This window comes from Taudactylus pleione, unplaced genomic scaffold (assembly GCF_031769625.1).
Source record: "Taudactylus pleione unplaced genomic scaffold, aTauple2 ptg000037l, whole genome shotgun sequence".
Taxonomy (NCBI): domain Eukaryota; kingdom Metazoa; phylum Chordata; class Amphibia; order Anura; family Myobatrachidae; genus Taudactylus; species Taudactylus pleione.
Genome location: NW_028284439.1, coordinates 19009637 through 19033928, shown reverse-complemented (window position 1 = coordinate 19033928; position 24292 = coordinate 19009637). Strand labels below are relative to the sequence as shown.

Here is a 24292-nt window from a genome sequence, read left to right as displayed (position 1 = left end):
TTACCTGTCATTCACTTGTGAAGGGAGCTGAGTGGTACTTCAGACGCAACTGCAGCTTACACTTATCACTCTGTGCATTGTTTTAGTTTTGTGCATTGTTAATGATTGTTGCTTCTGTGCTTTTCAAGGCAGGAAGCAAGTACTGTACATCAGGTTTTACTTATTTGTAAGGGTATGAGAGGAAGGGAAGAACAGAGAAGTATAAAGCCTTATATGGATACTTGGGTATATAGGTTAGCCATAATATCCTTTTAATCAGGGACACACATGAATTGCACATGTACACTTAAAATCAACCAGAGAACCTGTGTAATTTATATGTGTCCTGGATTAAAGGGATAGTATGGCAACCCTATTTTATATTCGTACAGCACAGGGCTAATAGTGTGACATTGGGGGCGTGGCCTAATAATAGGCCATGCCTCCTTACGTGACGTTATCTGAGGGGCATGCCCGCATGGCACGCCTCCAAATAACGTCAGGCTGGGGGTAGTCTCACTAGCTGGGCCTCCCCCACCCCCCGATTTGACCACCCGCGGGCCACTTCGGCCCATGAGTGGAACAGCGAGACACTACTGTCCCGCTGAAATCAGGATGCTGGGGAAGGGTGCGCCCTATGGGTGGTGCCCCTGTTTGACCGCTCAGGTTGAACACCCCTAGAGCCGGCCCTGGTACAGCATACAGATGGAGAGGATTTGTTTGAGAGAACCTGTCCAACTGTTTGCATAATGATCTGTACAGAGGCGGTTTAAGAAAGGAAAGGGTCCATGTGCAGGCTTTGTGTGGGTCGCCTCCGCTTTGGCAGCGCAGTAGACTCTGGCTTTGTGAAGGAATCCAAGAACATGGCACACTTGCCACATTGTCGGAGACTTCTCTATTGCGCATGCACAAAACACAGGGTGCCACGCCATTTTCACAGTGATTTCTGCTGTTATGCAGTGCCCAGCCATCACCGTACCCAGGGCCATGTGAGCACCGCACACATTATAGATACGTCACTGGATGTGTACATAATATGCTGTAGGGCTCACCAGAATCACATAGTGGTATTGTTATGTGTTGTGCAACTAGTGCTGCACGGTAATATTTTATCTTGGATACACATTGGAGCTCATTCTGAGTTGGATGGAATCTGCATTTAAGTCGCAAACGCAAAATGTGCCCCAGATAAAGGCACATTTTTCCTCATTTGCAGAGCTGGCTACAGTATGTATGTATCCAGCTCAGTTAGGGTAGCACACAAGCCTGATTAACTCCTGGAGATAACAGCTGTATATACACATGGTTTATGGCAGGACAGGTGGCACCATAGAGCTAAATGCTAAAAATAAAATCCACAATTCATACCCAATATGGTACATGCAGGCGCAGACTGAGAACCTAAAGTGACCTTGGCTAAAATTATGAGAGTAGCCTCATGTAGGTGGGACTAATTCAACTGTAGATGGGGCCAACAATATAACAAAGAAAGTAATATGGCTCCCCATACACATATTATCCTAGTGACCGCCATACAATACAGATAGTCTAAGGACTGCTATACAATACAAATTATATCCTAATGATGACCATTAAATACACACAATACTGAGAGAATTATAATGATCACCATACAATACAGATCGTTAATTTAAATTCAGTAAACATACCCTTCCATAGGCGACGGACCTAATGGGGGGCAAGGGGATGGCGGAATGATTTTATGTTGCCCCCCAACATAAAATCATTCAGACGCCCCTGTACTCTCCTGAAATAATATCAATATGGTACTTGCTTTTTTCAATAACCTTTTTATCAGGCTGTTCTATTCTTTACCGCTACCAAATTCCAAAGCCTTGCGTGATTACTTCTTGTTATGATAATGGAAAGCCTGGTAGCTTCCTGACACGGAATTCACACTGCAGAATCCGTCCTACTTAGGGCCGTATTCAATTTGAAGCGAAAAGGCCGTTATCGGCGATAATTTATCACCGATTACGTCATTTTCGCCTATTATCATTAGCCCTGTATATCATTAGCCCTTTTCTCTGGTGCGAAAAGTCAATGTTAAAAAACGGGGATAATTTTTCGCCAGCCTTTAGCAGGTGAAAAAAAGTGCAGAATTGGGGTTTAGGGGTGCAGGCTTAATAAAAATAGTCTGCATCCCTGAGAATGGTCCTTAAAAATGATCTGTCAAAAAAAAAGTTCTAAAAAAATGGGGACACCCCAAAAAAATAAGTAAAATTTTGGGGTTAAAAAAAATAATATGGGGAACAAGTTTTAAACTAACAAAATAAATTCTGGAGGGGTTCCCAAGTATGCGGCAGGTGTTTTAAAGAATGCGGGTGGTAGCGGCAGGTGTATTTTTTGAAGAATTTAAAAAATGCACCTTAGGGACTTAAAAATATACTTGCACCCATTTTCATGTACCACAAATTTGATGCACCTAGTTTTTAAAAAAAAAAAAAAAAGCTAAATGCTCTTCTTCACCCCTTCTTCCCTTGCACGGCTATTTAAAAACCATACTTACCTTCCGCAGGCCAAAACGGGGGTACCCAAAATGATCCCCCATGTCAGGACATCATTAGGGGGGTCCTTGTATGCTTTCCCGAAATTTCCAGAATTTTTTCCGTTACTTACCTTTCTGCCCAGGTCCCGTTTTCGTAACTTTCAAATTGAATACGGGGATAAAGCGCGCGTGCGCCAGATACTTTATCCCCGTAAAACCTCCGATATTGAGCGAAAAGCCAGCACGGACTTTTCGCTCCAATATTGAATACCCCCTTAGTCTGGGGTCACCCAGGCCCTGATGAGTCTAGACTCCAGAGCAGGGCAGTCAGCCAGCAGCCTGTTCCCCGCTAGATGGGGTAAATTAAATGATAGACTGCCCAATTACATCATCCTACTGGGAAATGTTTTGATATGGTCTATGGCCAATGCGCCCCTGGGTAGAACTAATAAAGTGGCATTTATCATGTACAAGAAATTAGAACAAGCCGCAAAAACAAAATTATTGTTGTCATTAAGATCACATCAATACACACATCCATTGCCTTCCACTTTAAAAGAGCAAAATGGAAATAGGCTTTATTGCTGCAGACCAATTGCAAAAATCAATGTAATAATGCAAATTGATCGCAGCAGCAACTTTACTATAGTTTTAGCATACGTGGGAGATATTATGGGGTAAATTTACTAAAGTGAGAGATTTTAGAAGTGGAGATGTTGCCCATAGCAACCAATCAGATTCTAGCTATTATCCTCTAAAAAGGTGCTAGTTAAATGTTAAGTCATAGTTGCCTACCTTTGCTGGCTGTTCCCCAGGAGAAGCCCTGGGAGGAGAGGCAGGTGGGTGGCAATGGGGGCGGGGCCTGACAACTCACATCATTAAGCGACACCCCCTCGTAGTAAAATGCCCGCGATTGGCTTAAATTTAAATAGGGCGGAGCCAAATGATGCAAATCATGTAGAATTACATCATTAAGCCCCGCCCCCTGCACGGACACCCGCGATCGCCTTCCGGGGGTGCGGGAGGGTTACCCAAAAAATCGGGAGCCTCCCGCGAAAACCGGGAGGGTAGGCATGTATGTGATAAGTAGAATCTGATTGGTTGCTATGGGCAACATCTCCACTTCTAAAAACTCTCACTTTAGCAAATATACCCCTATGTCTCATTCAGCAATTCAGTGTAGACGCCGATCGCCAACATATTCAGTTGGCATTTTGCACAAGGTGTCTAAGCACCAGCAAGTGATCCTCCACCAGACAAGCACATATACATTTGTCTTGTGGTCAGCATGGGATGCATTTAAACAAATATGCCCGTAATGTACTTTTGACAGCTTCATAAATGCAGACTGCATCTCAGTTGGCACAGGAAAGAATTTATTTGTGCAAGAGCAGCTGAAAGAAGTGCAAATTATGGTGAAAAAATAGGACAAATTGCATTTGAGTCCAACTTTACATGATCCCCCATAAATCAGCTTTAAGTTTAAGAACATATGAAAGTGACCCTATATCAGGCTTGCCAACAATCTGGCTGCCTCTTCCGGGAGGAGGCAGTCAGCTCAGCACAGCAAGAGGGACGTGATGCGGTTTTGTGGACAGGGACGTGACCGAACAATCTCGTCATCGTGGCCCCGCCCCCACTACACAATGCCGAGACTACCGGCACTGTGTAGCCAAAGCCACAATGACGCAATTCAGCGCGAATCGCGTCATCAGTTCCGCCCGGACCGGCCACCTATACAAGGTGAGAGCGGATGCCGCAGGGAGGGGATTGGCACCAGCCGGGAGAATTTCCTACTCTTCCGGGGGGGGGGGGGGGGGGGGGGGTCGGGAGCGACACCAGATTTTCGGGAGGCTTCTGACCATTTTGCGTGAGAAGGGAAGTATGGTCTATATATGCACTCCCATTGTTTAGAGCATCCAAACCATTGTGTCAGCTGAATGCGAATGTGTGTAACAAGACTTCTGCATTGTATTTACAAATAGAAAGCAGGTTTATTCAGTTTTACTGGATGACTGCAATGTGTTGGGAGATTTTGTGTACTAATTTTTCCTTGTTCTACCTGTACATTCTAATTTTATACTTAATAAAAAATGACTTACGCAGAAACACAAAAACCAGAGAAATTGGTATTTTGTGTATGCACAATACAGTATATTTACAGGGCATGGAGAGAATGCCTGATTTTTACACCATATAAAAAGGTATTTAAATCTGGTTTACGGGTTAAATTTACTAAGTGGCAAGTTTGGTGTAATTTAAATTCATTGACGTGGTTTTGAGGTCTAATTAGGAGTATTTACTAAGCGGCCATTTTGGTGTCTAAACTAGGGGTGTGCACCGGCCACTTTTCGTGTTTTGTGTTTTGGTTTTGGATCTGGATTGGTTTTGCCAAAACCACCCTTCCGTGTTTTGGGTTCTGGGTTTTGTGTTTTGGATCTGTATTTTTTTGAAAAAAAGCATAAAAACAGCTAAAATCACAGAATTTGTTGGTTTCTCTGCTCCTATGCTATTATTAACCTCAATAACCTTAATTTCCACTCATTTCCAGTCTATTCTGAATACCTCACACCTCACAATAGTGTTTTTATGTCCAAAAGGTTGCACCGAGGTAGCTGGATGACTATGCTAAGCGACACGAGTGGGCGGCACAAACACGTGACCCATCTAGGCGTGAAACTGCAGTGGCAGACAGGATGGCATTGAAAAACTAGGCCCCAAACTGTACATAATGCAAAGAAAAAAAAGAGGTGCAAGATGGAATTGTCCTTGGGCCCTCCCACCCACCCTTATGTTGTATAAACAGGACATGCACACTTTAACAAACCAATCATTTCAGCGCCAGGGTCTGCCACACAACTGTGGCTGAAATGATTGGTTCGTTTGGGCCCCCACAAAACAAGCTGGCAATTAATCTGTCCCTGCACAAACTGGCTCTACGGAGGCAAGAAGTCGTCCTCATCCTCCTCATCCACAGATTCCTCACCCTCTTCAGTGTTATGTACATCCTCATCCTCACAGAGTATTAATTCGTCCCTGCTGGAACCACAGGTCCCTCTGTACGTTCTGGAGGCTGGTCTCCCTGGAAGAGTTGATCATTCATTTTATGAACATCATCTTCTCCACATTTTGTGGAAGCAACCTCCTACGCCTTTCGCTAACAAGGTTCCCGGCTGCACTAAACACTCTTTCGGAGTACACACTGGAGGGGGGGCAACTCAGGTAAAATAGAGCCAGTTTGTACAGGGACCTCCAAATTGCTTCTTTTTCCTGCCAGTACAGGTACGGACTGTCTGACATGCCTACTTGGATGCTGTCACCGATGTAATCCTTTAACAGACAGACGCACGCTTGTCGCTGCTGCTTTGAGGATTCAAGTGCAGCTACAGCCCACACAATTCACAAAGACAGAAAAAAGAAGAAGAATATTTTTATTCTTTGTGTAGCACACTTTGAGGGTGTCACCACCCTTTAACAGACAGACGCACGCTTGTCGCTGCTGCTTTAAGGATGCAGGTGCGGCTACAGCCCACACATTTCACAAAGACCGAAAAAAAAAGAACAATATTTTAATTGTTTGTGTAGCACACTTTGAGGGTGTCACCACCCTTTAACAGACAGACGCACGCTTGTCGCTGCTGCTTTGAGGATGCAAGTGTGGCTACATCGCACACAAGTCACAAACACATTAAAAAAATAGTTTTTTATTTTTTGGAGCACTTTGAGAGTTACACCACCCTTTAACAGACAGACGCACGCTTGTCGCTGCTGCTTTAAGGATGCAGGTGCGGCTACAGCCCACACATTTCACAAAGACAGAAAAAAAAAGAACAATATTTTAATTGTTTGTGTAGCACACTTTGAGGGTGTCACCACCCTTTAACAGACAGACGCACGCTTGTCGCTGCTGCTTTGAGGATGCAGGTGGAATCTAGACGGGATTTGGAACCGAGGACACACTACCTCCATCAATTGTCTAAATCCCACTGCACTAATGTCGGATACCGGACGCACGTCTAACACCAACATAGCAGTCAAGGCCTCAGTTATACGTTTTGCTTCAGGATGACTGCTGTCGTACTTCATCCTCATCGCTAGGGACTGTTGGAGGGTCAATTGTTTAGTAAAAGTAGTGATGTTCCTACTTCCTCTCTGGGATGATGAACAACTCCCAGCAGCAGCAACAGCACTAGTAGGAAGTGGTTCTTGATCTTTCCCTATTTTATTTTTATCAGAGAAAGTTTGGTCCTCCATTTATGTTATATTGATATATATACGTGCGGCTAAAGCGCACACAAACACAGAAAATATTTTTTTATTTTTGCTGGAGAGTAGTGCACTTTGTGGGTTACACCACCCTTTAAGAAATGAGCCAGCCGGCTCTTTACTTATGGGACACAGGCGCACGCTTGGCGCTGCTCCTTTGTTGATGCACGTGCAGCCACAGTGCACACAAGTCACAAACACAGAAAATATATATTTTTTTGGTTTGGAGTGTACTTTGGGGGTTACAGAACCCTTTAACGGTCAAGCCAGCCGGCCCTTTACTTATGACACAGGCGCACGCTTGGCACTACTTTGTTGATGCACATGCGGCTACTGCGCACACAATTCACAAACACAGAAAATATTTTTTTTTTTGGTTTGGACTGGAGTGTACTTTGGGGGTTACAGCACCCTTTAACGGTCAAGCCAGCCGGCCCTTTACTTATGACACAGGCGCACGCTTGGCACTACTTTGTTGATGCACGTGCTGCTACTGCGCACACAATTCACAAACACAGAAAATAATTTTTTTTTTGGTTTGGACTGGAGTGTACTTTCGGGGGTTACAGCACCCTTAACGGTCAAGCCAGCCGGCCCTTTACTTATGACACAGGCGCACGCTTGGCACTACTTTGTTGATGCACGTGCGGCTACTGCGCACACAATTCACAAACACAGAAAATAAATTTTTTTTGGTTTGGACTGGAGTGTACTTTCGGGGGTTACAGCACCCTTTAACGGTCAAGCCAGCCGGCCCTTTACTTATGACACAGGCGCACGCTTGGCACTACTTTGTTGATGCACGTGCGGCTACTGCGCACACAATTCACAAACACAGAAAATATATAATTTTTTTAGCACTTGGGGGGAGCACCCCTGATGGACAGAGCACCCCCTGGACAACACTACAGCACCTCTTTAGGACTGGGACACTGCACAGGACTTTGGAGTGGACACAGCCCCTATGGAGAACTGACTGCACAACACAGTCCAGCCAGCCCCTATGGACTTTGAAGTAGTGGACACAGCCCCTATTAACAACAGCAGCACAGCACAACACAGCCAGCCCCTATGGACTTTGAAGTAGTGGACAACAGCAGCACTACACTACACTACACTACACAGCCCTAACTCCCACCCTCCCTCTTCACTGTCCACAGCCGAGTGAGAAAATGGCGCCGACGTGGGTACCTTATATAGGATCCAAAACCCGCGAGACTCGGAAGGCGGGATGATGACGTTTTGCCTCGATTTCAGATCCGAGTCAGGCGGGAAAAGTCGAGCCTGATTCGGATCGGACTTGGATCGGGGGGGCTCGGATTTCAGAAATCCGAACCCGCTCACCCCTAGTCTAAACTGTAACTGCCGTCGATCCCAAATGACAACCCGTTGTGGCGTGTTCTATTTCTTGGCGGTTTCTATTAAAACCACTGTGAAATAGAAGCTATTCTATTCTTACTCATTTACTTGTGCTACTATATTTGTTACAGAAAGCACCATTCAATTGACATCATAGAAACAGACCACAGTGGATTAGAAGCTATTCTATTCATATTAATGCACTGGTGCTTTTATAGAAACACCATTCTCCTGATATCTTTACTGTAGATTGTAAGCTCTCGCGAGCAGGGCCCTCTACCCTCGAGTGCTTTTCTGGCCCTCACTTAAGCCATTATCTCCTCCCCAGTGCCAACAACAGCCCTTAACCTATGGGCCCTAGGTTATGGGTTTGGCCGCCACACTACTCATTTGGGTTTTATGACTGCTCCTGCAGCAATGTTTGTAAACCTTATCCATCTACTGCAATGTTTTGTACTTTATGTCGCTTTTTTCCTGTTTCGTTCATACTGTTTCTGTTTATGTACTCTGTAAGGCGCTGCAGACTCCTGTGGCGCTATATTAATAAAGGATAATAATAATCATAGAAATAATCAGCTAGCTACTTTCACTTAGTGGGTTTGTGAGGAGTTTAAGTGGAGAAGGAGAAAGTTGTAGGAAAGTATTAAAAAAAAGATATAAAGTGATTGCGAATTGTGGTGTTTTTTTTAAATAATTGTTTAGTTTCTTGTTCTGTATGTGTCTATTTGTGGTGTGTTTTCCATACAGGCTGATTTTTATGCTGTGTTTTTAAGTCCTGTGTGTGTTTTTTTTTGTGTGCGAGTGTAGTGTGATTATGTGTGTGTTTGTTTTATTTTTATTTCTTTGTGTTATATTTTCGCTTGTTTTTATATTTCAGTTAAAGACAAGTCATGTCTGCTGAAAGACATCATAATCCATGATAGCCCAATTGGATGATTTCCTGTCAAACAAATTGATTTTGACAGGCAAACTTGATTATCTGCTGTTTCAGCAATAATTCCTGTCTGAGCCTAGTACGGCAGTTTTCAAAACGAATGCTTGATAAATATGGGGATTCTATTCTATTCTTTCCGAACCCCAAACAGTGCATGTTTTCCAGGTCTCCTCACAGAATCACAAGTGAAATAATTGGCTCCACCTATGGATCTTTTAAAATGTGTCAGTGAGTAATGAATATACTTGTGCACCTGTTGGGTGACCTGGAAAACGTGACCTGTGTGTGGTCCTGAGGACAGAGTTTGAGAACCACTGATCTAACACATTGCTGGTGCTTTTATATTCAATTCTATATATAAAGTGTGCTCTCTTTTGGCGGTTTTGCAGCAGTTTTGGCCTCAGTAAATTGGAGGGTTGCAAAACCGTCAGGATTTAGGAGCCGACGCTAAGTAAATTTGGCCCTACGTGTGAGTTGTAATTCATTTGCAGACATTGATAGTCTGTATCAGTAAAAACTACTGATTATGCAGTTTTGCTAATTATATTGGATATACGTCTATATATAATCTGTAGAACATTATAAAAAAGCAATAACTCATATCATGTATTGCCCATAATGTCATTCACAAGGAAAGGGACTGAAGGAATAATATAAATGGAGGCAGGTCTGCTTACCATACAGCTTTATAGCATATGGATTTACATAAATAAAAGCTTACTGTTGATATGAATAGTTTGCTATTCCATCAAAACATTTGCAGGAATACATTTAGTCTAAGTACCAACTGATGCCAACCTCTAGTCCAAATGTTTTAATTACTATAACAACATACTGTATTAGTTAGTGGTCTATCTTGGTGAGATCAATTGAAACACTGTATATTTCTCATAAACCAACTATAACATATAAAAAAGCACTTTTTGCTTACAATATAAAAATATATGTAAGCAGCATTTTTTTTTAATAAAGTGACATTCATTCCCTATACAATGCTATACAGTAAATAGGCATCATCAGCCTGAAAGCGAAAGACTCACTTGCGTGTGATCTGTCCTAAGGGACAAAACATAAGCACTGTGGTTAAACTTTAGAACAAAATTGGTAAAGGATAAATAAACATACCTTGAAAGGGTCGTAAAAGATAAGGAATCACAAGCAGACATATCAACAACTCACTTCCCAGAATGCGCAGATACATAACACAACATAAAAACGAAACCATAAGGTACTGTGGGGATAATTAGCAGAGTATACTTCTGGGAAAATGCTACAAGTTGTGTAAATAAAAGCCACCCATTGCATCCCTTTGCTGGAGGACAAACATCTCGAAAAATGTCCTATGGGATGATTGGCTCTGCACCAAAACAGACAGCTTGCATAAGTCAGAGATAATAATATCACAATACACACTGAATAAAAACTACACAGATGGGTACCGTTCACAAACAAAACATTTCTTTCTTTCTATACCATACTTGCCAACTCTCCCTGATTGTCAGGGAGACTCCCTGAAGTAGTATCAATATCCCTGTCTCCCTAAAGAGTCTAGGGGTCTGAGAGTTTTTAGAAGTGAGTTTTAGAAGAGATGTTGCCCATTGCAACCAATCAGATTCTAGCTATTATGTTCTAGAAGGCGCTAGTTAAATGTTAAGTAGAATCTGATCGGTTGCTATGGGCAACATCTCTTTTAAAACTCACTTCTAAAAATTCTCACTTTAGTAAATTTACCCCCTAGCAAATTCACTGATAGCACCTTACCCCCATTTATGAAGCTGTATAAAAGAAAAAAAACAAACAGACATATATACATACATACAAATAGTATCATTAGTATCATTACCCTGCATTGGTTATAAGGCACAATGATCCTTTTGGCTACATGCATTTTCTGAAAAGTATCAGTGTGTTTTCATTAACGCGTAGATTTTACTAACTGCTTTGGGGCTAATTTACATTTGGATGTAAATCAATTTTGTGTCACACCTCTCAGATGTAGCAGTACACATCCACTTTACCACCGCGCATATAGGTGTCGCTTTCACAATCTCCCTGAAATGCTTTTTCAAAAGTAGGCAAGAATGTTCTATACATGTGTCACAGCACCACATGTGACACACACGCCCCAGCATGTGACACACACGCCCCAGCCTGCACTCTGATAGGCCAACCTGACGCAGGTGGGCGGTTGTGACGTGTGTTTTACTCGAGCTGCTACAACGAAGAGTATTAGAATAGCGCTCGTGTTCGCCAGACACTTAAATCACAATTAACAATTCACAATTATTACGCAAATGTAGCCTTGGCCTCTCCAGGCACGTGAATTCATAGACAACAGAGATAACGCTGATAAAGTGTTAAGATTTATTGCGGAAATATCTCTATGGTTAAATTACAAGGAAAAACAGGTAAATAAATAATACATACAGATATAAATTCACAGGTTGATTTAAAATAAAAGAAAAGGATAAAAAGTCAGAACCCTAAGTTATCTTAAGCTGCATACACACGGGACGATTCGCTCCATGAGCGACATCGTCCAGTGTGTCCCCGGCAGAGGTGTGCTCAGTGTCGTTAATGACACTGAGCAGAAACACTGAACGATATCAAGAACGATATCCTTCAGTGCCGGGCTCCCTCCCTCATTCCCGAACAAGCTACAACCTGACAATATCGTCAGGTTGGATAGGAGGTTCGGGCGATGAAGGACAAGGTCCAACAACCAGCGGGAGTGCGTATTGGTTGTTATCGTTCATCGTTTTGGGGCAGAAACTGAATAATATTTTGGATGACCAAAATATCGCTGCGTGTGTATGCACCTTTACTCTGAGGTCTTAGGAGATCTGTGTGGAGGGAGACCGCAGGAGACAGAAGATGGGGAGCACTCCTAGCACAAAGCTACTCCCTTGTAGAGTTAACACCGATTAGTGGGGGATACTGGGCCTTATAGTTCCACAACTTCCCTCTCCCCAGCAGCCCCCACCCTTTGCAGGCTCAAAAGGAATGGCCCTTTGTTCTCCCAAGGTTGTGTATATGTAAATTAGAATGGCTACAGGAACCGACGCCTCATATAACTCTCTGGGCTTTAAATATATTTTTATGGTAGTAAAGCTGATAAGCTAAAGTGAAAAAATGACACATTAGCCGCCTGTGTGTCTATGTGTAGGGCTTGCATAAGAGCCCCCTACAAGGGAAGCAATCGGGAAGCCGACTGCCTATATACCGGCAGCCGGCTTCCCGACTGTCTTATCCTGGCAAGGGTGAAATGCCGGGCGTCTAGATGTAGACGCCCGCATTTCCCCGACGCCGGGAGACCGGCATCACGATCATAGTGATGCCGGGCGCCGCGAGCGGACAGCCGCGGGGGCGGAGGGTTAGGTTTAGGGCTCCCGGGGGGGACTTAGGGTATAGGCACCCCCCCGGGAGGGTTAGGGTTAGGCTAGGGGGAGGGAGGGTTAGGGTTAGGCACCCCCGGGGGGGAATTAGGGTTAGGCACCCCCCCCGGGGGACTTAGGTTTAGGTAGCGGGGAAGGGGGTGGTTAGGGTTAGGCACTTAGAGGGGGGATTAGGGTTAGGCACTTGGGGGGGAAGTTAGGCTTAGGTACCCGTAAGGAGGGTTAGGGTTAGGGGGGTTAAGTTAGGTTAGTGGATACTTACCTATCCACGATCGGGATTTCCAGCACTGTCGGGCTTCCGCTGCGTCGCACTCTGCTCCTGTCGGGCTGCCGCTGACGGGAATCGAACCGCCGGCCATGCGGCCGGCAGTATTTCATACCCATTCCTCCTACAGGGGCGTTTCTAGAGAGGAGGGGGCACGTGTGCAGTCTCCAACACGGGCCCCCTCCTCTCCGCCCGGCAGCGCACTGAGCTGTGTGCGGTCAGCGCTGGAGTTATAGACTCTGGGCACTAGAATCTGCCCAGAGTCTATAATGTATGCACAGGTTACCGGGAAAATTGGTGCGGTGACCATTTTCCCTGTACTGCCCATGCGCAAACAATGGGAAAATGGCCGCTGTGGCCAATTTCCAGTCGTTTACAACACCGGACCCCCGCACCAACGGGGGACTTCAGATAGGCAAGTAATATTATGGGTGCAGGGTGTGCGGTGTGGGGCCCCCCTGGACCCAGGGGCCTGCGTTTCCCGCATGCCCTGCACCCATTACAGATACGCCCCTGGCAATACGGTGAAGAGCAAACACTATTTCCATTAAGCTTTTGTCTTCAAAGACTAGATAGCACCTGGCCACTTGGTTCTGACTAAGTAGCTGATGCAACCCAGTTTTGACATACTGTACCAATTCTTAGCAAGCAGACATTCCTGAAATATATATTTTAGGGGAACTATAATACTACACATCGCGCTTACGGTCAGGTTGTTACTCATAGTACCATGAGCACACTTTACCCAGGGCACACAGAATGCACACAATCCTGACACGTGACTTTGAGGAATCGCTGTAACCCATGGCAATGGTCACAACATGTATAAAAACAAAAGGAAGGTGGTTGATTTTTGAGAATAAAGCAGTTACTATAACACAAATATGTAAATGTTGCATGCATTTTCTTGCTTGTTTCCAAAAGACTTATCAGACATGTTAAATTGTTAATCTGCTCTGTTGACCAATATGCCAATCAAAGTAACAAAATGCACTCTTTCCTGTTAGTGTTTGTTTTCAACACATTAGATGTCTCTTGCATGTTACCATGAAATATTATTTATTATTGAAGTCTAGGTACCTATTTATCATTGTGATTTTACAAAAATACGCATGCTGAATTTATCAAAGCTTCTACGCATGAGAAATCAAAGAGATCTTGCGTGTTAAGCTGCCCATCCACTACTAGTTGTGGGGACGACGGCACGATTACGACATCATAATTGTGCCGTCGTCCCCCTAGGGGTGAAGTGCATACACTGAACGTTCAGACGTTCAGTGTATGCAGATCAATCATCCCCAAACATGGCAACCTGACGGCAGTCGTCAGGTTGACCGTCATGTTCGAGCAATGATAGATGTTAAAAATGATCAGCGGGCCCGCGCATCGCTGGTCGTTTTTAATATTTTACTGCCCGATTTGCAAGCGATTGCACGATAACAACTTCATTATCGAGCAATCGCCTGTCAAAATCGCCTAGTGCAGTGGTTCTCAAACTCGGTCCACAGGACCCCACACAGTTCACGTTTTGCAGGTCACCCAGCAGGTGCACAGGCAGTGGCGTAACTAGGGTATTTGGAGCCCATGGCAAATTTGAAAAGGGAGCCCCCACCCAACACCTCGATATGTGCGCGAGCCTTCGGCGCGCGTGAGAAAAAATTAGCGTGGTCACTTAAAAATGGGGCGTGTCAACATGACACACTCCTTTATTTTCACGCTGAACATTCCTATCCATATGCACCTTAACCCCAGTAGTACCCCTTATACAGTACCCCCAGTATGCAGTTGTGGTCCCTCTTATGCAGGCCCATAGTAGTGCCCCTTATACAGTATCCTCAGTAGTGGTCCCCCTTATACAGCCCCCAATTAGTTCCCCTTACTCAGTGCCCCCAGTAGTGGTTCCCCCTTATGCAGTGCCCCCAGTAGCAGTCCCAACAATGCAGTGCGCCCAGTAGTGGTATCCCCTTATGCAGTGCCCTTTATATTGTGCCCCCAGTAGTAGTCCCCCCCCGCTATGCAGTGCCCTTTATATAGTGCTCCCAGCAGTAGTCCCCTCCATGCAGTTTTCCCAGTAGTGGTCCCCCTTATGCAGGCACACAGTAGTGATTCCCCCCTATCTAGTGCCCCCTGTAGTGGTCCCCCCAGTGCAGTGCCCCTAGCAGTAAGCCCCTTATATAGTGCCCCCAGCAGTAGTACCCCCCCTCCCATGCAGTGCCCCCAGTAGTGGTCCCCCTGATGCAGGCCCCCAGTAGTGACCCCCCCCTATCCAGTGCCCCCTGTACTGGTCCTTCTTATTATTGCCCCCAGTTGTGGTCCCCCCCAGTGCAGTGCCCCTAGTAGTAGGCCCCTTTTATAATGCCCCCAGTAGTACTTCCCCCACCCCCAAGTAGTGGTCCCCAGTTGAGGTTCCCCCTCCCGATTAAGTGCCCCCAGTAATAGCCCCCCACAGTAGAGATCCTCCCAATAATGGTCCCCCCAGTAGTAGCCACCCACCTCCCCCATTGTGCCCCCAGTAGTGCAGGCAGGTTTAAAAAAAAAAATATATAAAAATATACTTACCTGAATCCACGCTGCTGCTCCGGACCGCGACACCGCTCCCGCCGCCCACCAGTCCTCCCGGGCTGGCGCGCTCAGCGTTATGGGAGAGAAGTCATGATGTCATGACGTCTGTCCCATTACCCACTGCAGGAGCTGGACGGAAGTCCGGCTCTTGCAGTGGGTGCTGCAGCAGTCAATGAGAGTCTATCTGACTCTCATTGGCTGCTGTTTAACACATGCATCGCTGCCAGCGCTGGCGGCGATGCGTGTGTTATGCACAGCCTGAGCCCGCCTCCTGGCGCTATTGGGCAAGCGCTCAGGGGGAGGGAACGGGCTCAGGTGTGCAGAACAGGACCGGCGCTGGAAGCCTAGCGCCGGTCCTGTGTAAATGTGTAGCGCTGATCGCACTCACTGCGGTTGGCGCTACACTGGTGGCTAACTAGGGGGGGCCGGACCATGGCCGGCGGTGCCCCCCCGCGCCGCCGGTCCCACGGCGCCCAGGGCACGCACCCTGCCCGACCCCCCTAGTTACGCCACTGTGCACAGGTGTATTCATTACTCAATGATACATTTTAAAAGGTCCACAGGAGGAGGTAATTATTTCACTTGATTCAGTGTGGAGACATGGAAAACATGCACTGTTTGGGGTCCTGAGGACCGAGTTTGAGAACCTGTGGCCTAGTGGATGGGCAGCATAAAGGATTACATTGTTACTGCAGTTTCAACTATTTCAGTGGGTTTGTTAAGATTGTGAAATTTTACAAGTTCTAAAAGTACTATTTTTTCAGATCTTAGAGATCCCTCCTCTAGCTGCCCCTATCATCTCATAGCACCTCCTCTCCCATCAATCCTAACGGGCAGAGGCTCCTCTGTGCACAGTTCCATGATACAGTTGATGATAAACTTCCTGCATTATTTTATGTTCCTCATTGCCCAGCAAAATTTAATTAATATACAATTTACAAAGCTATGAAAGTTTCGTACAAATATTAAATTCAATAACAAAACAAGTGAGATGGCGTTAAAGAGCCCTAGGTAAGAAAAGTGATCAGTGCGCACATTATTTAGTTTTACTTTAATCCAAATATTATTCGAGTATTTAAATCAACTCCTGGGTGTGAAAGTCTAATAACAGAAAAACATACAGTAATGTTAAAATATATCAGATAACAATAAACACAGAATAAAAGCAATGTCAGCTGCCAGATCAGCAACAATAAAGTGCAATAAATAGACTTTCCATACGCCATGGACAGGAAAGTTTCAAATAATATGGGTGCAGGGTGTGCAGTGTGGGGCCCCCCTGGACCCGGGGGCCCGTGTGCCTGCCCTGCACACACTGCACCCATTATAGATACCCCACTGTGCAGAATCATATAAGATGAATAATTTGCTTTATCCATTGTTTCTAAATTAAAAACTGCAGATAAACTTAAGGGAGGTGTCTGAAGGGGTAAGGGTGACAGGCCAACATTTGTTATATAGTCCTCACCTGAAGATGTTATTCAGATAATTTTTCTGAAGATATTGCTGTTCAGGAACTAATTGGAAGCTTTAATCCAAAATCCATATCAGTAGTCGTTATCCAAAGTTGCTTAAATAAAGTAGGTACTACTCAGAGAGTATCAATGTAGGACACAATGTCCCCACAAAATGGCTGCCAGTAGCTGGGCATCCTTTATATAGGGCTGTATTCTGCATTGTGACATCACAATGCATGCAGGCAGCAGCTTGAGATGGCTGTAGCTTAGATCAGCTCTGGGCCTAGATACTCTGCAGGAGCAACTCAGGTGAGAATAGAAAAGCCGGGGCCCAGGAGATGGCTGTGCAACTCGGTGTAGGAAGAGAGACCTGGGCCCTGTAGCAGCTGCACTCTCTGCACCTACTATAGCTATACCCTTGTCTGCAGCTATATATGCCCCTGCCCCGGACCACCCTGTGAGTCTGTCTATGTTTACCCCTCTGTGTGTATGCACTTACCAAATCTTTAGATAGGCCGGTGGTTCGGTCTTTGTCCATATGTGTACCCAAAAAATGACTGCAAGAAGCAGCACCCAGGCTTAGACTAGGGGAAGGAGGATGCTTTAACCACTTAACTGACATTTTTTGTTTTCTAAAAAATGCTCAGAAATTGTCAAGGTTTTTTTTATGAGTGAATTAGGTGAGGAACATCTATTTCAACTTATCCGGTAAATTGCGACCATGCCAGGCAAGTGGTTAAACTGTAGCTAGATTTCAAACTCAGTTTACAATTTCAATGTGATAATGCTGTTATATTTCTTTTACAAATAAAGTCAAAATATATTTTCTAAAAACAAAAAGTACATATACCTAAATACTGCAGTGTGTGACTGAATAATGATTTCTTAGTAGCAAAGCATATGTAAATAAGTCTGCAGATCAGTAAATTATTGTTAGATATTGGAATACTCGTAATAGTAAACAACCAAATTATTTTGCAAGATGATATGTGTTTATGTATCTACGCACAAAGCCAGACACTACAATAATAATATAACAACGAGAAAATACTAATACATAGAGGTGATTTGGTTTTTATGCATAAAGTATATGCATAAAAATTATGAGAGCTATTTTAAATAAACAAACATCGTTATATGTATAAACCTCCATGGTAGTGTAGGACTCATTCATTTTATTTTACAGGAATATGAAGTGGAATAATGTAAAATAAGTTTGTATTAGGACAGAACCAGTTCACATATTTGTATTTACTTTTCTCTGACTTACAGTACTTTGGGCCTGATTCAGCAGCATTACACAATTGCAATTATTTACGCAGATCGAGTGATTGTTAACCACTGCGAATGCATCGAGCTGCACGTGTGCTGCAATCGCTCTGCAATTACGGACGCACTGAGGAATCCATCGCAAACTGAGTGACAAGCTGTGAGCGTTTGGGGGTGGTGATGAGGGAGTAGTCGGAGAAAGCAGCAGGGGGCATCTCTATGACGGATGAGTTATGGCAGGCATTAGCTACTTTTGTAGCTGTATTCCATGCGAATTTGAAGCTGCAATAATATGCTAATGCTGCAGGAACAGTCTTGTGTAAGTAGATGCCTTCTGCCAGCGTCATTGGTCATCTGAGTAACCTTCAGGTTACTCTGGATGGCCAGTGTTTTCAGGCAGCTAAATCCAGTGAAGCTACGTACGAGGACCCCAGAAATTGTGAGGCCCGATACTGACAAAATAGTCAGGGTCCCCCCAGGGGATGGGGCAAAGTTGGTCGGAGCTGTGGATAATGTGGGTGGAGCTACACTGGAGTCACATAAAATACATCGAAATAGCCAGGCTCATGTCAAATACACTGATATAGCCAGGCCCATGTCAAATACACTGATATAGCCAGGCCCATATCAAATACACTGATATAGCCAGGCCCATGTCAAATACACTGAAAACGTCAGAGCCACATAAAATACACTGAAAAAGACAGGCACACATAAAAAGTCAGAAGGAAGGAGAAGTGCAGGATGGGGAGAACTATACCTATTGGTGGCACAGGGACAGCTGTACACAGTGGGGGGAAGGGGGGGGGGCGCAAGGCTGGGAAGGCTGGACTGGGGATACCTAGGGCAGGGAAGGTTAGCTGGAGTAGGTGGAAGGCACAGGGCAGGGAAGGCTTGCTGGAGTAGGGGGAGGCAGAGGGCAGGGAAGGCTGGCTGAACTTGGGGGGTGCAGGGAAGGCTAGCTGCACTAGGTGGAGGGGCACAGGGCAGGGACGAGGCAATCACAGCTCGTGGATCAGCAGCGTCCGCTGCCTGGGCCTCCGCGTCCTGGTTCCAGCAGTCCCCTCCTGATGGAGACCCAGACACACCCACTGGCTTCAGCACGCCCAGGAAATGGGGCATACACACACCTATATTGCAGGAAGCTGCTCAACTCCGCCCCCGCTTAGTCCCCAAAGGGCCGCAGCTTGACATTCAGGCTGTGGTGACTGAACACTACGAGAGAGCTCATACAAGGAGATCTACACATGTACAGATCTTCAACATCTGGGTTTGTGTACAACACTGACAAGACCCTTTGCCCCCAGAGGTTCATACTGTTCTGCTTGAAAGATCATTTTGTCTTTTACCAGTAGCAGTTATCCTGCTCATCTGTACATTTCATAGTGGATATTATATCTGCGGTGAGTCAATTTGTCTTGAACAGGTATATGTTACAAAGCCCCCTCCCCCATTGCTGCTGTTGCTGCTTACTACTACTACTACTACTGCTGCTGCTACTACTACTGCTGCTACTACTACTGCTGTTACTACTACTACTACTACTCTTTCTAAACCACCCTTGATGGGAGTAATTCAGAGTTACACATAACTTGCAAATGCAGCTACATTGCACTCACAGAAATAAATGCGTCTCTTTGCCCTTAATCAGAGTTGGCCTCAGCTATGCAGCCACACTGACTATCCATTCTCTTGTGAAAGTAGCAATCATCATTAACAGTGCATATTTACACCAGCTGTATCCAGGGCGTGAGAGATCAAACTGAGATGAATCTCTGCATACGCTCACCTCTGAACAGTTCGCCTTTCCGTCTATACACCCTCAGGACAATTACATTATATAGGAGTGCCCAGTTGCCACCAAGTTACACCCACTCAGGCACAAGTGGAGATGTTATGGAGACCTGTAACATTCTGAATCGCTCATGGGTGCTCAAAGTTTCGTAACCTTGGCTACCAAATATGCGCAATTCAAAAGATCACAAGATCCATGTGGAATACGGACTTGCATGTTACCCTGAATTAGCCCCATACTAAGCAGATTACAATATTTGAGGTTTGGTTTGACACCTATTAAACTGAACATGTGATGTGGTCAGTATCCTGACTGCTGGAGTCCCTACACTAGCCAGAATACCGGCGCTGACCTTCCGACTACCGGGATCCCGAAGGTAAGTACTTGGGTTAGGGGGAGGGTTAGGGTAAGGCACTAGGTGGAGGGTTAGATTTAGGGTGCGGGGAAGGGGGGGGGGTTAGGGTTAGGCACAGAGGAGGGAGGGTTAGGGTAGGGAGAGGGGGAGGCTTAGAATGCTTACCGACAAGTGTTGGTATTCTAACACTGTCAGGATTCTGACCGCTGGGATGCCAAACGCCGGCATCCTGTATGTATTCCACTAAACATATAACACATCATTATAATGGTTAGTGCAGAAGAAAGCATAAGTTTTTTTTCTGACATATCACAGTGGCAGCTGAGCCATCAGGGCTACCCTGAGGCAGAATGTTGACTTTCCGAAATCAGTATTAGGAATTAGAATATTATTTAACAGTTGCAAATCATACTTCCCTACTTTGAAAAAGCATTTCAGGGAGATTGTGAAAGTAACACCTATGAGCGCACATTAAAGTGAGCGTGTACTGCTACATCTGAGAGGCATGTCATAAAATTGACTTATACCCCTTTGACACCAGAGCTAAAACCCGGGTTATTGCAGGGTTAACCCGGGTAGCTCCTTGGTGTAAAAGGGGAGAGGGTTGGATCGCCGGGTCGAGTGACCCGGCAATCCAACCCAGATAACTTGCAGGCTATAATACGGGAGTAGCCCGTGAAACACTGCAGTGTGAATGGCACGCTTTGGGTCATGATGACCTGGAGCACGCCGCAAGCCGGCCAATTGTTCCGGCTTCAGTGGCGCTTGGAGATGACGTTATCTACAAGCGTCCACTTCAACGCCGGAAAAGCCGGGTCTATGCAGACCAGGCTCCGGCGTGAACGGTGCCAACTCTGGAATATCCTGGGTCGGCGCTGGGGAAATTCTAGGTCTGCTCCGGGTTGGAACTCTGGGCCTGATTCAGAGCCGCAGGCGAGCGCACAGCACTCACAAGTGGGTCGATGTTTCCCCCCTGCGCATGCACCTCGTGCGCATGCGCGAGGCCCACTGAGCGACTGAACTTCAGTCGCTGCAGGGCTCGCTACAAGACGGGGCGTCTGTCGATGGTGAGTGACAGCTCACCCCGTTTTGTAAGCGGGGAGGGGGGGTGGCTGCAAAAACGAAGGCGTTCCCTTAGGAATGCCTGGCATTTGTGGGAGGCCTTACTGACATCACTAGTGATGAAAGTAGTGGACTTCCTGCTCTATTAGATCAGGAAGTCCACTCGGCCTTGCGGTAGCCGAGACCCTACCACAGGGTCTCGTCGCAAGGCCGATGGTCACGATAATCGGAACGGCCTCCTGGCTGCTTGCACAAGCTGTTGGAGGTCTCCCACAGCTTAGCGAGCGTCCAGAGAAGAAAAAAACGAAAAACAAAACACGCCCATCAGACCCTGCGAGCCGCCTCCGGCAGCGAGTGGGTCTGAATCAGGGCCTCTGTTCCAACTCCGGGTCAGACCCGGAATTTTGGTGTAAAAGCGGTATTATATTCAAGAGTAAACGAGCCCAAAAGCAGTTAGTAAGATCTTTTTGTTGATGAAAACACATTGATACTTTTCAGAAAATGCATGTAGCCATAGCGATCAATGGGGCAGATGTATGAAGCTGTGGAAAGTGTTAAAGTGCAGAGTAATAAATGACCAACCGATCCGCTCCCACCTTTCATTTTTCAAACACAGCCTGTAACATGACAGTTGTGAGCTGATTGGTTGATCGTTTAGCACTCTGCACTTTATCACTTTCCAGAGCTTCATACATCTATCTGCCCCATTGTGCCTTATATCCAATGCAGGGAAATTATACCAATGATCCCATTTGAATGTATATAGCTCTGTTTTTTTTTTAATATAACAGCTTCATAATGGGGGTAAGGTGCAATCAGGGAGATTGTTGGACTCTTCAGGGAGATTGCTACTATTTCAGGAGTCTCCCTGACAATGAGGGAGAGTTGGCAAGTATGTTGCATATAGCGCCATAAAATATTTTCATTTTGAAATATTTGTAGACAAAAAATATGTTACTTTATTCTCTGTTCACAGGGTAACTAAAGGCCCCCTTACATCAGAGATTGATTGCAGCAATCGTGCAATTTTGCAATTGATTGTGTATAGAAAGCTTTCCCTTTTTCAATCGATTGTGGCAATTCTGCAATCTATTGAAAAAGGGAAAGATTGCAAACTGCACGATTGCTGCAATCAATCTCTGATGTATGGGGGCCTTTAGACAGATACTGTACTACACCACTTCAGATGTCTTCCTCTGCAATAAATGTCAATTACACTTCAAAAGGAATAACAAGAGATTGGCACCATCAATAGTGGTTTTGAATTATATACCTTATTCTGCCATACACTTGGTCAAGATATCCTCATCTGGCTGTGAAAGCTATTGCACTATAGCCTGTGTAGAAGAGATGTAAGTGTACCACAGCTGTACTGATTAAGCAATTGGCATTGTACAGGAAGAAATGATGCAATAATTAGCTGGTGTTGCTTACCTAAGCAGTTAGCTCAACAGAAGGTTGGTGGTTTAGAAATTAGAAAGTCTCTGCTTTTTTTTTAAAGGACTTAAAACAAAGTGCTCACTCTGCAATTCCTGCTGTAATTTCTGCTTCAAAGCTATAGCAGTGTTCCTTATCCGAGCTTGAATTGTCCTAGCAGATGCTTGGTGCTTTGTATCCAAAATTGAATGCTTTGGTAGTTCCAATTACAGGATTCACCCTGCTTGGCAAAGCTGAATCTTCATGAAAACTTTGCTTTGCAGACTTCTCTGGAAAGTGACAACTGAACATTTTCATATAATATAAAAAGCGTCTCTATTAGGAACATGTAGAGGCTGAACAGATGGGTACATTCTGGTCTGGTAGTAAATGATCTTCATTTGATCTTTTTCTGTCTTGCATGTTTTTTTTTATCTGGAGTTTAGATCCTTGTGTCTGTGCAACTCTTCTCTGCAAGGACAGTGGGACAGAAATGGGAAATCAAGCCCATAGTTCCCATTACTCTGCAAAGCACTTGCACATCCTTTCTGTACAAGAGTCAATTGATCGCAGCTGCTGTGACCTGCAAATAAGGGTGGAATGTAAAGGCATGCTTGAGAAGAAGGCTTGGAATCAAGATTAGATGACTGCCAAAACAAAAACGGTAGCCTATCCTCTGTGATCCGCTATTACAAGGGAAAGGGAAAGCACTGTGCATCCCTTGGAAATATATATCTTCTGGTCTCTGAAAGTGACATGAAAGAGCAACAGGGTCACTAAGGAGTCAGTCTAGACTAGCAATGCAGTCCAAGCCATTCCAAATGTGGAGGATGAAATCAGAGCCTTAAGTGTTGTGTACTGTGAGGTTCTAATTAAGTGATGGCAACATTTAGAATTTTTAGGAATGGAAGATGAAATACATAAGACCTTATGTGCGGCACCAAAGAAATGTATTTATGCAAGACTTACATCTCTGCACAATAAGATGTGATTATGGGGTCTATGTACTAATAATCACGGTACTCGCAGGGAATATTTACATTCTTAATGAAAATATCTCCGCTATGTACCAAAGGGAACGCCCCCAGAGCCCCCTCAGACTTACAGCAGTTTACACCATCGGAAGATGGTGTAAACTACCGTGGCTAAACTCCGAAAAGCTTTGCTTTTTGGAGTTTAATACATAGGGGTCAGATCGTAGTCCCCATTGATAATAATGGGAACTGCGATCTGCAACGCTAATTAGCACTTTGCCGGAGATTTCTGTGAATCTCCTGCATTGTGCTTTTAGTACATAGGTACACTACATAAAATTATGCAGAAACTGCAGTTTCTGCATAATATTATATAAATAATGGCTTAATCAGGGGCATATATAAAATGGGTGCAGGGTGTGCGGTGCACATGGCCCCTCGGTCCAGGGGGCCCCACACCCTGTACCCATATTAAGTTAATTTTACCTTTTTTTGTAAACTCCAGTGTGCTGCTCTGCAGCACCAAACCGGCGCTACAGAGCAGCTCAAAACCACAGAGAATATGGTGGCGGACATTTTCCCGGTGACTCGCGCATGCACAGAAAAGATGTCCCTGGGAAAATGGCGCCTGCACACGCGCAGTCGATTCTGGCATTAAGCCAGAATCTGCCGCGCTGACAGAGAGGACGGGGCCC

At 45.1% G+C, this 24292-nt stretch overlaps 1 protein-coding gene across 1 annotated transcript in view; it reads right to left on the bottom strand.

Moving 5' to 3' along the window:
* KCNMB2 (potassium calcium-activated channel subfamily M regulatory beta subunit 2) overlaps positions 1–22660 on the bottom strand; it is a 284497-nt gene extending 261837 nt beyond the window's left edge. Inside the window, exon 1 of the mRNA XM_088452342.1 lies at positions 22642–22660. The gene's annotated coding sequence lies outside the window, so the exon portion shown is untranslated. The remainder of the gene's footprint in view (positions 1–22641) is intronic.
* Between the last annotated feature and the right edge of the window lie 1632 nt (positions 22661–24292).